The sequence below is a fragment of the Bos grunniens genome, chromosome 5 (assembly GCF_055505025.1).
Source record: "Bos grunniens cultivar Pamir isolate PY7600 chromosome 5, Bosgru_T2T1.0, whole genome shotgun sequence".
NCBI classification, from domain to species: Eukaryota; Metazoa; Chordata; class Mammalia; order Artiodactyla; family Bovidae; genus Bos; species Bos grunniens.
Window position 1 is genome coordinate 65742958 of NC_141169.1, and position 13674 is coordinate 65756631.

The 13674-nt window shown below is 42.5% G+C and overlaps 1 protein-coding gene across 49 annotated transcripts in view; it reads left to right on the forward strand.

Annotated features, from left to right (window-relative positions):
• The window catches only part of ANO4 (anoctamin 4), a 438203-nt gene that overhangs the window by 165482 nt on the left and 259047 nt on the right, over window positions 1-13674 (forward strand). The window contains exon 1 of one of the 49 annotated variants that reach the window (XM_086400935.1): window positions 11674-11701. The exons of 46 other annotated variants lie outside the window; for them this stretch is intronic. The gene's annotated coding sequence lies outside the window, so the exon portion shown is untranslated. Of the gene's footprint in view, window positions 1-11673; window positions 11809-13674 lie in introns of those variants that run through there. 2 more of the 49 variants (XM_086400942.1, XM_086400934.1) reach the window with 2 other exon arrangements.

The window sequence follows — 13674 nt, forward strand, 5'->3', positions numbered from 1 at the left end:
TATTTCTAAGTAATCTCCCTTAAAAATTATTTTTTCCCTGAAGTATAGTTGATTTAGAATGTTGTCATACATTCTATGTTGTCTCTGTCATACAGCAGAATGACTCAGTTATACACATATATACTCGGGCTTCCCTGGTGGCTCAGAGGCAAAGAATCTGCTTGCAGTGCAGATAAGCGTTTGATCCCTGGGTCAGGAAGATCCCTTGGAAAAGGAAATGGAAACCCATTCCAATATTCTTGCCTGGAAAATCCCATGAACAGAGGAGCCTGGCAGGCTATAGCCCATGGGATCACAAAAGAGTCGGATATGACTTAGTGACTAAACAACAACAGCAGTGGTCGTCTGTTCAATTGATGTGCTCTGTCATGCTGAGTTTCTTGTTTTTCACTGTTTCAAACAACTTTTTCCCAGAATATTTCAGCTTTTTTTTTTTTTTTTTAATTATTTATTTTGGATTGTGCTGGGTCTTTGTTGCTGCGCTCAGGCTTTCTCTAGTTGTGGCGGGTGGGGGCTACTCTTGGTTGTGATGCAGGGGCTTTTCATCACAGTGGTTTCTTTTGTTGTGGAGCACAGGCTCTAGGCACACAGGCTTCAGTAGTTGTGGAGCGCAGGGTAGAGTGTGAGGATTTATTTGCTCCACAGCATGTGGAATCATCCTGGACCAGGGATCAAACCCTTGTCCCCTACATTGGCAGGCAGAATCTTATCCACTGTGCTACCAGGGAAGTCCTACATTATTTTCTGTAGCTAGAGTCTGAGGATAGAGAATGTTAAATTAAAAGCTGTGGTTCAGCCACTGCCAATTCTTTTGTCCTTTGAGTGAACTTTCTCATTTTATAGTGATGTAAGGAATACATTCACATACCAACAAAAAGCATTTATTTAACACCTTCTGTATAGGAAGCTCTGTGCATTTTGAATGCCATAGTGATAAACAGGACCTACTTCAAGGAACTTACAGTGAAGCCAAGGATATAGACGTGCTAACAGCTTCTATAATATTAGAGCAAAAGGAACAAGCATTGTAGTCAAAATCTAATCAAGGAAGTGATTTCATGGAAGAGCTTGCATTGCAGTCATGGATAGAGGAAGGAGTTGGATTTCCCCGGGCAAGGAGAGGCTGGACAGTATTCCACGCTGCGAGATCTTAATAGACCAAGAGCCAGAAGCATGAAAAAGTCCTTAGTGCATTTGGAGAACATTGAAATTGATCCTGTGGCTGGAACAATGGGTGAGGGAAAGGAGCAGGAGGGAAATGAAACTGAAGGAAGACTGTTAGGTTGTAGTTCTTGAGTACTTTGCTAAATGGTTTTGGACATCATCAGCCCAAAATTTCATTTCTGCTTTTAATGGCAAATGGTGTTTTTGGAAAAGCATGCATTGTAGAATCATGGTACCTTATGGTTGGCAAGGGATTTAGCCAGCCAGCTCTTTATTTTATAAATGAGGAAAATGATTGCTATAGAAGTTAAGGAACTTTTCCATGTTTATACTGATAAGTAGGAGTATGTATGAGGGTAAATATGCTCCCTCTTTCAGGGAATATTTGTTGAGCGTCTGTTTATGGCTCTGTACTAAGCACTGTGAGATGAGAAGCTGAGTGAAGTATAGGGCCAACTCCCATAGCTAGTTGAGGGGAAAAGGCAAATCAGTAGTTGTAAAGAACATTGATAGCGATGGGTGGAACGTATTCTGAGAACATGGAAGACGAGCAGCAGTTTTAGTTTGGCAAATGGTTCGGGGAGTGTTTGTGGAAGATGCCTGTATTGTATTCTGCAGGATGGATAGGAAGAAGTTTGCTAGGGGTACCGAGGCCAAGGGAAGTGTGTTCCTGCATGAGCAAAGGCATGGGATGAAAACAGCAAGACGCATGTGGGAACCGAAGCAATTTCATACTGTGGGAGAGTCACATTTAAGGCAGAGAGTGGCAGGCTCTAAAGGGAGGGCAGGATGCCTGGATCGTGTTTGCCATGGTAAGCAGTATGGGCTGTATCTTCTAGGACAGCAGAGGATCTTAAATATTTAAGAGGGAAACTTGGCAGGGCTTTCTGATTGATTGGATGTAGGGGTAAGGCCGAGGGAGAGATAAGAAAAATATGATTTTCAGGTGGACCTATCCTCTCTTCTGTGGTTTGTTGGCTCATCAAGATTTAAGGTGGTGGTGCTTTTGTTTCCATAGAAGCAGTGTGGTGTGGTGTCACATGAAGGTGGAGAAGCTTTCACTGACATATGGAGGCTTAAGTGTCCTCAAAATGTCTGAGAGGACAGCGAGATACTTCTGGAGGTCGCTGCCAGGAGCCGTGCACATTGTCACATTTTTAATAGCCCCTATTTACTGCTTACCATGGATGTAAAAATGAATTTATGAGGGTCAGAAAGCCTCCTTAAATGGATAACCTCGAAAGTGTACAACAGGTGAGGCAGAACGAGAAGTTGTTATGGGTCATGGAGCTCAGCATTACAGAATGGCAATACTAGGGGATAGTAATAGTGACTGACATTGATGGGGCCCTCACTGTTTTATACATATGGTGCTAAATGCTCCATATTAATGACCTTATTTAATCAACACTACACCCTTCACATGGGGAAATAAGGGCATCAGAAGATTTATTATAATTACTTGCCCAAAGTCACTAACTCTAAAGTAGGTCCTGGAACCTTGACTCCAAAGGCCCTTACTCATAAACTCTAGGCCATCCTGCCTCTCCTTGATACACAGACAGATGGGCTGCATTGAGACTTTTGGGGTTCACCTGTCAAAATGTGGGTATCATTGGCCCATTGGCGTGAAACAGGAGGTTGAGTGCCTTATATCAGCTATGTTTGGGTGGTGGTAGGATGTGGGGTGGAAGAAAGAAATTAGATTGTCTGTGAAGCTCTCTGAGTTTGTATTAAACTGCAGTCTTCATAAACGAAATCTACAAAGTCACCTACGTCACTTCTTTTCTTATGAAAGAATTTTCTTACTAAATCGGTTAGTGTGATTAGACTAAATGAAGCAAAGATAACATTGAAACCAAACTATTAGAAGCAGAAAAACACAAAAGAGACATGCAACCATCTCATAATTCCCTGGGAAGGATATATATATGAAAGCATAAATTCTGTCATTGGTGTCAGGAGAATTTGAAGATCAAAATCTTCGTGGGTTGAGAAGAGCAATTTTTAACTAAACTGATGAAAGTTCATATAAATAATATTTTCTATTTGCTAAAATAAAGCTATAGACCTATACTAAACAAAAAATTGACATTTTCTATATTAATATGGGCACGGATTGTATAATTGATTGCTGCTTATTATCGTTTGCTTCTTAGAAACTTCATGCTCCTTCACACTTTGAAGATCTCTCCTAATTTCTTCTGTTTGCTTACAGATAATATGTACCTTGGAATATTTTTGTCTTTATTTTCTTTGCCTGGTTTCCTATTCAAATAGTCAATGCCTGTGTGACTTAGGCTTTTCTCTTCTTACAGATAGAGTTTCAGGATTTGGAGTCCATTTTCCTTCAGCTTCCTGTTTCCTGCCAATAATTTCATTGCAGGAACCACCACTTCTCTGCTGTCTGCCCTGCTTTCCTCACTTTTCTGTTTCCATCCCCCAGCTGCCTCATTTTCTTATTACTCCCAGTAGCAATGTCTCAAACATACTGGGTTGGCCAAAGAGTTTGGGTGTTTCCATAACATCTTATGGAAAAAACCAAATGAACATTTTGGCCAACCCAGTATATTAGAAGCAAGATTCTCATCATTCCAAGTAGGAATAGGAAAGTGTATCATACTGTAGTTTTCTAAAAAGGGACATTGTGCATCTGGATTTTCTTCTTTCAGAGAAGAAGAATTCTCCAGGACAGTCGAGTTTTAAAGCAGAAAGTAATACAATAAACATATTAAGGAATAGCACTTTCAAACTTTCATTTCTGTTGCACCTCAAAGGTAGTCTGCAGGACCATTCACAAATATTTTGATTCCCTCCCTCTTTTGGTGTATAGTGCAGTTGCTATTTATTTATTTTTAATTGTTTTATTTGACTGCATTGGGACTTAGTTGCAGCATGGGGAGTCTTTTAGTTGTGGCCTGTGGGATCCAGTTCCGGGATCAGAGATTGAACCTGGGCCCCCTGCTTTGGGAGCATGAAGTCTTAGCTATCAGGCCACCAGGGAAATTCCCAGTTGCTCTTTCTTACTTAACTGAACTCAGGTGTGGCCATGTGATTTGTTGTAGCCTGTAAAATGTAAGTGGCAAGGATGGGTGTCACTTCTGAGTAGAACCTTTAAGAGCCAGTGTGTGCTTTGATATCTTCTAATTTTTGACATTTGCTACTCTTATCAACTCAAGTCTCTGAGTCGCAGTGTAAACAGAGGCCCTCAGTTGACTCACAATAGAATATGGAACATGAGCAAGATATATTTGCTGTCTTAAGTCACTAAGATTTTAGGGGGTTGTTTCTGCATCATAACCAAGTCCATCCTGACTAATACATCAAAATATGTCTAGCATCTGAAACTATAAAGTAATGTGTAACAGATACAAATATCATAATACCTCTTATGTGTGGATCAAAGATAATTTGAACTTAAAGTATTTTTAAAGCATTCACTCTAAGAGAAGGTACTTCTGCATCCGTATAGGTAGTGCATTTCCTATCACACAATAGTTTTGTGTTTATAGATCTGCCATGGTTCTGCAAACCCTCTGAGGGCAGGAGTGATGTCTCATTCTGTTTTAATCCTGGGTGCCTAGCATAATGTGTGACATTTGGTGAGCAATAGATGATGATATAGATGTGAGAATTGGACTATAAAGAAGGCTGAGCACCAAAGAATTGATGCTTTCAAACTGTGGTGCTGGAGAAGACTCTTGAGAGTCCCACAGACAGCAAGGAGATCAAACCAATCAGTCCTAAAGGAAATCACCTCTGAATATTTACTGGAAGGACTGATGCTGAAGCTGAAGCTCCAGTACTTTGGCTACCTGATGGGAAGAGTGGACTCATTGGAAAAAAACACTGATGCTGGGAAAGATTGAGGGCAAGAGGAGAAGGGGACGACAGAGGATGAGATGGTTAAACAGCATCATTGACTCAATGGACATGAGTTCGAGCAAACTCCAGGATATAGTGAAGGACAGGGAAGCTTGGTGTGCTGCAGTCCATGGGGTTGCAAACAGTTGGACACTTTGTTCAGTCAACAGCAACAAAGATGATGTTAGATTAATGAAAAAGACCAAAAAATTGCCTGGCACATATTAAATGCTCAATAATTATATGGTGTTAAATGTCAATATTTGTTGTTGTACAGCATGCATTTCTGTCTGCTGTGGCAGCTCTTTGGCTAATTTTCCTGGCACAAAGAAGCTTAATGTGAATTCTCAAGTTGTATTTCTCCTGCCACCAGGGCCTTTAAAAAGCATTAAAGAAGTACCGTTAGCACATCTTTGGCTGGAGGGATGATGCATTTGTGTATAGGATGATTTGGAGCTGGATGCTGAGTTTGCATCTTGACCATCTTTCTGCTGGGCATTAGCATTAGAAAATTTGGATGCTTAATCTTGGCTAGTGCGTAGTTATTGATTCACAGTATACTTCACCAGGGATTGCATAGAATTTTATTTGGTTGAAAAGTATGGAATCCATGTTATTCTGGGAGTGTTAAGGGATCATGATTTGGCCATTTTGTGTGCTCGCCATGATCCAGGGATAGCTCTGCCTCAATCCCCAGCCCCCTGCCAGCCCCATTTTGTCTCTTCTTGGAAAGCATTTCAGGCATCTGAGAGAACATATGTACACAAAGCTGATGTGATCAGGTCACTGCTTGCCTGTCTGTCTGTACTGTCTCCTAAATTTAAATTCCCTAAGGGAAGCACACTTTCCCACATCTCTATTGCTTGTCTAAATAGTTTCTTCAAAGCCCCAAAGGCTCTCCTCTGGGTTAATTCATTCATTCTCATATGTATGTTAAGAGCCTCCTCTATGAAACGCTAAGCCTTATGAGTACCGCTCCCCTGAAATTTCAGTTCTATTGGAAGAGACAGATGTGAACACACAAGCAAATATATAATATGTCAGGAGGCTGTGAAAAGGAGGGAGGGTAAGGAGCATCATGACTATGGGAGTAGGGTGGGACAGTGTTGCTAATTGTTGCAGGGAAGGGAAAGCCTAGCTTCTAAGGTGCTTAGCAGATGCCTTAAGGAAGTGAGGAAGAAAGCCATGAGCGCCTGGGGTGGAGAGAGGCTAGTAGAAAGAACAGCGAATACGAAGGCTCTGAGGTAGGAGCTTGCTTGGAGGGCTTGAAGAAGAAGGAAGTTGGAATTAGAGGGCGGGGTCAGGGGGAGCAGGGGAGGTATCTGGATCATGCAGGACTTTTTCGTTGGTGTAATTGGGTCTTTACTCTGAATGGAATGAGCAGCTATTGTGAATTTTTGAGCAGAGGTGCATCTTTTTAAAAGAATAATTTAAAAATATTATTTACTTATTTTTGGCTGTGCTCGGTCTTCGTTGCTCTGCACGGGCTTTCTCTAGTGGCAAGCAGGGGCTCCTCTCTAGCGGTGTTGTGTGGGCTTCTCATTGCTGTGGCTTCTCTTGTGGCAGAGCACAGGCTCTGGGTGTGCTGGCTTCAGGAAGTTGCACTGCGCAGGCTCAGTAGCTGTGGCCCGTGGACTTTGTTGCTCTGTGGCATGTGGAATCTTTGTGGTAGTTGTTGTCCAGTTACTAAGTCGTGTCTGACTCTTTGTGACCCCATGGACTGCAGCACGCAGGATTTGCTCAAGTTCATGTTCACTGAGTTGGTGATGCTGTCCAACCATCTCCTCCTCTGTCGCCCTCTTCTCCTGCCCTCAATCTTTCCCAGCATCGGGGTCTTTTCTAATGAGTCAGCTCTTCGAATCAGGTGGCCAAAGTATTGGAGCTTCAGCATTAGTCCTTCCAGTGAATATTCAGGGCTGATTTCCTTTAGAATTGACTGGTTTGATCTCCTTGCAGTCCAAGGGACTCTCAAGAGTCTTCTCCAGAACCACAGATTGAAAGCATCAAGGCATCTTCCTGGACCAGGAATCAAACCTGTGTCCCCTGCATTGGCGGGCAGATACCTATCCACTGCTCCACAAGGGAAGTCCAGCAGAGATGTATCTTAAAAGGATCTAGGTGATGTAATGAGCACAGACAGTAGAGTGGCTAGAACAGGAAAAAAGATGATGGCTTAGGAATCTGTTAGACTAATCCAACATGAGATGAAGCCTTGACTTTCAATACTCAGCTCAAGTGTTAGTACCTCTGGGAAGCCTCTCTCAACAGCGTCAGCTGAGCTGGATTCACCTCTTCTGCGCTCCCATAACAAGCTTACTCTAGTAATTAGGTAGTTGAGTCCACTTAAGTTTGGAGGCCAGCTATATAAATGAGAGCTCTCTGAATTTTCAATTAGAATACAAAGTTCATTATGGATATTGAATTAAAACAGGCTGTCTCAAAGCTCACATGTATATTATCAAAACTTAACAGTAACTGTAACAATAGTTTAGAACTTTGACTCATAAAAAGTTCTTGAGGGAGGAATACTTTGATAAGGTTTAAAATTGCCAGTGAATGGAAATAATAAAAGGAAGACTGCCTCATAGTAGGTTCTACTATTGTTTTTTTTTTTCCTACTATTGTTTTTAAGTTGTTTATAATCTCCCTTCAAGAGTGCACCCACGGTAGACTGGGGACACCTTGGTATGTCACCGATAGTAAGAACTCTTTCAATTATAGAGCACTCAACTCAAAGTGCTTGCCTTGAGCAAAGGGAAAGGCCAAAAGTGTTAGTTTCAGGTGTGGTTTGATCCTAGGGACTCAAAAAAAAAAAGGTCATCAGAGTTATTCTCCATCATACCAGTCTCTGGGGTGACTTCCTTCTTAGGCAGACTGTCCACTCATGGTTTTAAGGTGGCTCCAACCTTCCAAGGTCACTGCAGTAAAAGCCCCACAATGTGACTCTAATACTGTCATATGCTTACTCTTGAATCAATTTCTGTGGTCAAGGGGATGTGATATTCCAACTAGCCAGACAGACCTTGGTCTCTTGCCGCCTTGTGGATCTGGGGATGGGTTGGGTCCATTTCACTTAATTCCTATAAAAGCAGAGTAGGGGGAGGACAGGCCTCCAGGAACAATTAGGATGCTGTTAGCAGAAGGAAGAATACGTATTAGTCAAGCGACACCCGTGTGCCACAAGCAGTTATTTCCTATTTCTATCCAAACTCCTGTCCTTAAAGGGGTTCCCAGTTGATAGATGAGGTACATAGATATGAAGTTCTCACTCATAAATTGATTGTCACTGCAGCTTGCTCTCACTCTAGGCTCAACATCTCAGTGGGAATCCCCTCTTCAACCCCTCACCCTCATACATCCTCTCACACAGATTCCTTTCATAATAAGCTCTACTTTTGCCTTAAGGACTTTACTTAAACTTATATTTTTTTGTGTGTAGGTGGCCAAAAAAAATAATGCCTCACAAAAGCTGTATTTTGTTTTACCCTATTGATGCTATATAAATCTGGGTCTCAGCAGGAAACAGATGGAACACTCAAATTAGAATAATTTGAAGAATGTAATAAAGGGACCATTTGCAAAGGTGTGGGCAGGGTGTAAGGAAACCAGGGGGGCAGTGTGGCACTCTGGGGCTAGAACGCAGCTGTGTTTACCTCCTGTCATCCTGGAGGGGTCAGGGGAGGAGGGAGCCACTGGCAGAGTTGGCTGGGAGCACACAGCCGGCTGCTGCTGCTCCTACGGGGAAGCAGCTGGAGTATTAATACCCTACCATCTCTCTCCTTTAACCCTCCTGCATTCCATTGGTGCCTGCCATGGGCAGACCCCCAGAAGCCACAGGGCAGAGGAGCTCACGAATATGATCTTTTCCAGCCAGCACATGTGGCAGGATGAAGAGACAGTCTGCAGTGGCAGGGGGAGAGCCCCAGCACAGCTGCACCGTTTTTACCCCTCAGTAAATGCGCTTATCTTTTGTCTAAGTAAAAAGTTCTTGTTCCCTTCACACGGGACGGAGGAAGTGCCAACAGCTAGGGCTCATTGTTGGATAAGGTCACTTCAGTGATACTCCCTTCTCAACCTAGTGAAGAAGTGAAGTGAAGTCACTCAGTTGTGTCTGACTCTGCGACCCCATGGACTGTAGCCTATCAGGCTCCTCTGTCCATGGGATTTTCTAGGCAATAGTACTGGAGTGGATTGCCATTTCCTTCTCAACCTAGGAGCAAGGGATAAAAGAACAATGAAAGCATAGGCGGTTGCAGTTCTGGACTCTGAAGCGCAGGCTGTTTTCTCCATCCCCACTCTGTGCTCCCTTACTGTCTACAGCTTCTCAGCCAAGGGGCTGGAAGCAGTGAAACAAACCTTTTATTCCTTCTGAGTCTCAGTCCTGGCAGCCCCTTCTTCACTAGGTCGTTTCAGTGTTGCCAGGTTCCAAGCCCAGTCGTCCATGCTGTTTTAGCAGCTCGGTTTCACCCTGGGAAATAGAATTAATCAGTGAGTCCTCCTCTGTCTGTTGGTCAATCATTTGACCAACCCAAGCTACCCAGGGGTAAACTCAGCTTCCAAATCTATGAAATTCTCGCTGTGTTTCCTGATGGAAGCATTTCTCCCTTAGGCACTGGGACTTCCATGGTCAGGTGGTCAAGGTCATGGGAGTGAGAAGCAAAGATTCTGCAAGTGGGTTACTAGGTATCCAGGTTACAGTGAAGATTGGAACACTCTCCTCTTGTTTTTGGACCTAGGCATTCTGGTTGAGGAGGAGGTAAATTATAAAAAATGCTGTTGACTGTTGACATGGGAAACTTGGTGAGACCGGAGAATCCCTGGACGAGCGTGCAGTGCTGTATTTCCCTTGCCTGGACAGAGGCAACATTAAATGAGATCCCACAGCATGTGGGCAGGCCCACAAATAGTGGTGCTGGCCGGAGTGCCCCAGTGCCCCAGACAAGAATCTTTCAGAGAGATCCGATGCTGGTAGTAAAGGTATACTGTTCTATCCCCACACTGGAAGCAAGAGGACTCCCATTTACTTTATGGTTAGGACGGGGGAATAGCATTTGCCTAGTCAGTCACTGTGTACCAGCTGCCAGTCTATGTTGATTTCTACACGAAAAATACCACTTCTGCAGCCACAGATATGAGGTGCAATGCCCACTTGGTTCAGTTTGTGATTGTCTCCTAATAGTCTCCACAAACCATCTGGCAATTTTTTCTGAGTTAAATGAAGATAAGATAGGAATCACTACTTTTCTTCAAGTCTTGGGTAATAGCACTAATTTCTGCCATTCCTTCAAGGTGTGGCAATGATTTTAGTTTATTCCATCTGGTAGGGTAGTTCTAGAAGTTCCCTCACTCAATGAATCAGGGAAACAGAGTGGGGTTTTGCCAGTTGATACTTGTATCTATTTCTGCCTTGAATTCTGGGAACGGGAGCTAGCCTCAGGCTGGGTCTCTGATACCAGTGAACCCACCATGGGATGGACTCAAGCCACCACAGTAGTACTTGAGCACTCTCCAAAGAGCAGTTTAAACTCAATCTAAGTCATGGGAGATCTGAGTGGTTCCCTTCCTCCAGTGCATAGTCATCCTGGAAACAGCCACAAATTCTTCCTGAAAGGCTTGAGGAATGCCTAAGGCAATACTGCAATGTCCTCCTCAAAAGGAACTTTAGTAAGAGGCTGAGAATCCCCACTGTTAGGTTTCACTCCATCAGACCTAGAATTTTTCCACTTGTGTGTTTTGAGTAGCATCTTCATAGATTGCCCATCTTTTTCTGTTTTATTTTTTGGAATCCTGTAGGCCTTAGTCACCACTATAGATCCTTGTGGATCAAGGCTCTGATTATCACTCATCCTTGTGGCCTGTTGCATCCATCTTGCCACTGAAGTTATGTGCCAGCTGCTGGCTTTTACCGCTCTTGGATCTCTTTATTTCCACTGAAATTAAAGAAACTGATTCTGTTTCAGCATCCCCCTCCCTCCAACCCCACCAGGCCGCCACCATCTCCAGCTTGCGGAGGATAGCTGCCACAAACTTTTCAAGGATGCTTCCCTGCTGATCTTGGTGAAGTGTAGAATTTAGGGTTAGGGAGTGGCAGCTGCACATAATATTGATAGATCCACATCAGCACTCCCATCTCTCTAAGGCAATTCTAAAGGAAATCAACCCTGAATATTCATTGGAAGGCATGAATATTGAAGCTGAAGCTCCAATATTTTGGCTACCTGGTGCAAATAGCCAACTCATTGAAAAAAGACCCTGATGCTGCAGAAGATTAAGGGCAGGAGGAGAAGGGGGAGACAGAGGATGAGATGGTTGGATGGCATCATCCACTCAATGGACATGAGTTTGAGCGAGCTCTGGGAGAGAATGGAAGACAAGGAAGCCTGGCCTGCTGCAGTCCATGGGGTCACACAGACTCAGACACGACTTAGCGATTGAACAACAACAACAAATGTAGTTCTGCAGCCATTACTGTCAGGCTCTGGGCTCGGTCCTCAGCCATATTTGTCCTATGACTCTAGAAGATGAAGAATTGCTGAGATTGTAAGAGATAAGTTGCTGTGGGGATTTTCTGGCTTATCCATGTATGCTCTTGTATATTTATAAACTTGCATATTTATTTCTCATATTCATTTTGTATACCTTCCAGGGCTCTGAGAAGAACCCAAGAGACTTGGTAATCTTTATAATCACTACCATCACCTCAGCAATTAAGTCACTTGACCTGCCAGCACCATCCCTTCCACCTCCCCTTCATCTTGGCCACCATTGGGAACAACTTAAGTGAGCGATGTCACCACTTGCCCTGGGTCATCACTGGTCTTTCATTTCTTCCTGGCGAGGAGGTTCTGCCCGCGTTTCTCAAACCCATGAGCAATTCAGTACAGAATCTCACTTACAGGTCTCAGTAGAAAACAGCACACTCAAATTAGGATAATTTGAGAACTTTATAAAGGGAGTTAGAAGCCTGAAGCAGTGATGGGACAGAGCATTTACTAGAACCCAAGGCAGACATAGCTATGTGCAAAGGACTTCCAGCAGGCAGCTGAGAGGATTCCAAGTTGAGGGGCATGGTCTGCACTCTTGATATTTTCCTGTAATATTTTATGTAGCAAATCTCATTTTAAATGTACCTTGTTTAAAACTCCAGAGCATCATGGGACTCCTGTTTTGAAAAGTCCACAAAATAATTATTTTACTTGCTTTAGACAACCTTATCATATTCTACAGCTGATGGAATTCAGTTAAGTAGAATTGGTTGTCTATTGAAGAAAATAAATGGATTATGGTAAGGATTTATTTTAGTTTTAATTTTTCTTTTTTACAGCATAGTCCCTGAAAGATGTTTGTCATTCCATATAGTTGCAGATTTTTATTTTTTATTTTTAGAAAACCTGAGCTTCTGTTTCTTACTTTCAAATACCATTACCACATAATTTATTTTAATCCCTTAGCCTGTAGGTCACTTTTATCTGATTATTTCTTTCATTTAAATTTTAATTAGGGTTTGCAAGCCCTTCTTGTAGATACAGCACACTGCAGGACAATAAATACACTTTTGTAGGGTGTCAGGGTGATCCATAGTCCAGGAAATCAATATCCAGGCTTCTATATACATTAGTTCAAGGCAGGAGTTACTTTCTCATTTGTTCCTGAAATTACTTTAGGTTTCTGAACATAATTGTATTGGATCCCATCCATTAAAGGTGTAGGTCTGTTGTTCTAAAGAAGTCTCCTTCTCTAGGGTGGTATTTTTCAGGTATTGCTGGGATGTGTTTTTATTTATCTGAAAAATGGGTACACTTACTCTCTGTCTTAATTACATCATTCCTACCCAGTTGGAGGAGATGACAAAAAACCTCCTTTAATATAAGGCACACATACATCTTAACTTCACTGTCCTTGTATTTTATGCTGTTTTCTCCTGGAAATCCTGGGGCTTTTCCAGGTGGTCTGTCTTCATCCATCACTTTGTAATAGTGTTTGGATCATCTTAAATCTATGATCTGTTCCTCAAAGAAAAAAGGTGATTTATCATGTCTCTTTTATTGAAAAGGACTGGACAAGACAAAGAGTTGTTACATAAACAGTTGCACCCATGGAACTTTCTAAGTTGTATTTCAAAATGAACAATTTCTTTAACCAAACTGTACAAAATAAATGAGATGGTGTTTGTGAGAAACCCGTCTCTCTATGCTCAACTTTTTGCACACTTCAATTTATAGCTTGAAGGTCCACTTCTCTATGAAGTAGCTTTTGAAACTGCTGGAGACAGTTAGCAGTTCCCAGTGCTATGCCCCAGTGCCCTGTGTATGCACTTCTGTTATAGCTCTGAACACTTCTGTTATAGCTTGTAATGGATCTTTTTACAAGTCTTTCTCCTCCTGGAGACTGAGTACCCCAAGAGCACAGACTGTTAATTACTCCCCATTCTGTACATGAGGGTGCTTAGATCATGGTGGCCAACTGAGTAAATTCTGAGCAGCAAGGTTAGCTGACATTTCTTGGCATTTGTATGTGATTGCCACTAATAATGCCAAATTACTGAATTTATGATGCAGTAATAGTAAAATAGTAAAAGAGGGCATCAGAGGTTGAAATGGCTGGATGGCATCACTGATGCAATGGACACAAACTTGGGCAAGCTTT